This window comes from Morone saxatilis, unplaced genomic scaffold (assembly GCF_004916995.1).
Source record: "Morone saxatilis isolate NCDOM2014 unplaced genomic scaffold, NCSU_SB_2.0 Contig8, whole genome shotgun sequence".
Classification (NCBI taxonomy): Eukaryota; Metazoa; Chordata; class Actinopteri; family Moronidae; genus Morone; species Morone saxatilis.
The window spans coordinates 16,586,942-16,590,045 of NW_023340257.1; the positions used below are offsets into that span (position 1 = coordinate 16,586,942).

General features: G+C 40.9%; 1 protein-coding gene across 1 annotated transcript in view; it reads right to left on the reverse strand.

The window, feature by feature from the left end:
* Positions 1-3,104, reverse strand: part of LOC118342039 (protein jagged-1b) — a 43,029-nt gene that overhangs the window by 5,947 nt on the left and 33,978 nt on the right. The gene's annotated exons all lie outside the window — the stretch shown is intronic.

Sequence of the window (3,104 nt, forward strand, 5' to 3'; positions counted from 1 at the left end):
ACCATGCATAACTTCCTATTACACATGGCATATTTGTGCAGTAGTGGCATCATAACATTTCCCATGCATGACTCTGTGGTGTACATCTTTTGCTCTGTCTCTCTCATAACCTCTTTTCATTTACCTAACCCTGCAGAACAACCATTTTCCATCCTCCTGACCCTGACTCCAACCCCGAGCAATAATAACCCAAGCAAAGCGAAGCACTTCTCCCAAAAACTAGACGGAGAATCCATAATAAACAAAGAAGTCTTTAATTAATATTGGTTATATATATAAATCTAGTCTGAAAGCAGAGCTGTGTTGTGGTTATGGTTGTCATTCCCTGCAATCCTGACAATCCTCTCTCTGTGTTTTCCCCTGAGAGCCCCCCACAACACATAGAGACAGAGATAGACCGCCTGACTGTTAATCAAGTCTGCAACAAATAACAAGAGCAAAAATAAACAGTTTCTTTATTCATCTGTCTGTCCCTCTCCTTTTATTCTCTCTCTCTCTGTCTGACATAAATGCCTCTTGTTGAAGTGTTTACGTGCCAGTGACCTGCAGAGCTGTTTATCCTGATCGAGGTGAAAGCAGTGGATGTGGAACGCTGCTTGTTTACACACGCAGCTCTGACAGACCATAACCTGTACGATCCAATCTCACCTGTGGCTGCTCACACACAAGCTCAAACCTACCACATACGCAAGTCTCGCACACAGAGACTGACCACACAATGAAGCTCAAGACGGACTGTTGTGACAGCGCACTTGTTACTTTGCAGCCAAAAGCATGTTTGACCTTTGTCAACGCTTCAAATATGTGGAAGAGGGGGATCTTACGAGGTGTGAGGGCTGCTGTAAGACGATGTAACACAGTGTGTACTGGGGATTAGGATTCAGACGGATCCAAACAGTGTGACTCATTCATTCTCTTTAAGGATTTTGCTGTGGAAGCTGACTTATTTATACGTGTTAAAGTGCCCTCTTTTATGCCCTCTATAGTACAGTGGCCCAGTGTGCAAGAAAATGTAATTAAGTGCCATATGGGCTGCAATGGAAAATTGGCCTCCAAGTGCCTCTTAATGGTCACATAATAAAATAAATAACTATTTTAATCTTAAAATCCCCATGGATCTTGTTCTCTACATCACTAGAATCTGAAGCAACAACGACTAAAAAGTCAGTATCTCCTTAAAGGTATTTTAGAGTTTGTAATTTCCTATGAAACAATAAAAAGTTGTTGACAACTCATCCTGCACTCCGGCGCTGATACTAATTTATAAAAAGCACTTTATAACTTAATCCGCTGATTTTGGTGGAACTGGATAATATTTTATGGAGAAAATATTTCCCTCCTCCGGTTGCTCAACTTCAACTCTCTGATTTAAAGAGTTTCCTGATGCACAGATAGCTTTTACTACTTGCTAAAGTAGCTAACCGCTAATTAACTGTTGCTAACTGTATCTGACATTAGCGGGCAACAGAACAGTTCAGTTACAGTATCAAGGTCTGTTTCCTGATGGGAAGATTGCTGAGTATCAAACTGATAAACGCCCTTTGTTTACTGACTCAACCCTGGGATGCTCTGTGGTAAGAACACATCCTCGGTACTGTATCCCTTTCAAACTGGGACTGTCTGTCTCCAAGACTGTCTGATTCGGCCCTCGGTCTGTCGGTCTTCCACTGACTGAAAGGTACACTATATTTGCTATAGGCTACTGTAAAGTCCCTCTCTAGCTGCCTGTTACAGGCTACAGGAAACACATGGATGTGGAAGCAAATAGCTCTCTGCTATCTGTTTCATGGGGCCTTTAACCACGGTTAGAAACAGTTTCATTATAAATGCGTCATGACTTTCTTTCACATGCAACTGGTGCCCTTTTTATTTTTTCACCCCTCAGACATCAGAGCCCACCACTGAAACTTGAAGTGTATGATCCAGAAGCTTGACTCATACTTGTGATTAAAAGTCAGGATATGTTGCTGCTTCAGTTTGAACCATGCTTTAAGTTTTAGTCAAGCTTCAATTAAAGTATTGTCACTATTAAATGTTTCTCATCCACTCTTATTAAACCCTGTTTATAGACAGAGACCAAGGTCCTTCAGCAGAAATCAGGCTGTGATAACCAAGTTCCTCAGATCTTGTACCATGATTACAGAAACCGTGTTTCTTGTTTACATGACAGTTAAGAAATCAGGTTACTGCAGAAAGCCGACAGTGACTAAAGTGCATGTGAATAAACACCGAATCACAGCGATCTCAAGGTAAAAAGGTCAAGCTCAAGGTCAGTTAGTCCGTTGTGATGCAGACAAAAAAAGTTAATTATGTGGTTAAATACAGGGAAGTGTGCCTGCAATATCTCCATCTCTCTTGGTCTAGATTGCAAAGATTATTACAAACTCTTTGCAATGGCCAATGGTATACACTCTAGTATTGCATATTTGTAGGAGAAACATCTGGCTACTGTACATCAAACTACAACTGATGAGAACAAAAGCCAACAATAACATGTCAGCCCTGCTCTAAACACAACTGTGTATTGTTTTTAAGTTTAACAGTTTTCCTCACAGAGAAAACAAATTCTGATAACATTACATTTATTTGGCTGACACTTTGGCCCAAAACAACTTTTTATGTTTTCCCATGCACACACATCACGAGGGAACCGGATGTTGTTGCACAAATTCTCACATGTGGGATTAAGGTCTGTTCTGATAGTATTCACTTGTCTGTGTGAGTTATGGTTTGAGTCCTCGGGAAGAAGAGTCTCGCAACTTTGGTACTTTTGGGTGATTCTTTTCCTTTTTTGTGGACAGCAGCCTGCCTGTACGGTTACTAGGAGCATCTGCTTTGTGTTTCCTTACTTTCAGATCCAAGTAGCACTTTCTACACTCTTTCATTGCATGGGGAGCAACACTGAACCAACTGAGCCATCTGGATGTAAGACACGTCCGAATAATGCCTACAAGAGTTAAACACTAGACAATAAAACCGTGATTTACTGCCATTCACTCACAGTTTCACCTCTGTTTACATTAAATCAATAGAGATAATCAAACATGCTCCACCTCATCTTTTCTCAGCAAAGTATGTGTGATAATGCACACACACACACACAC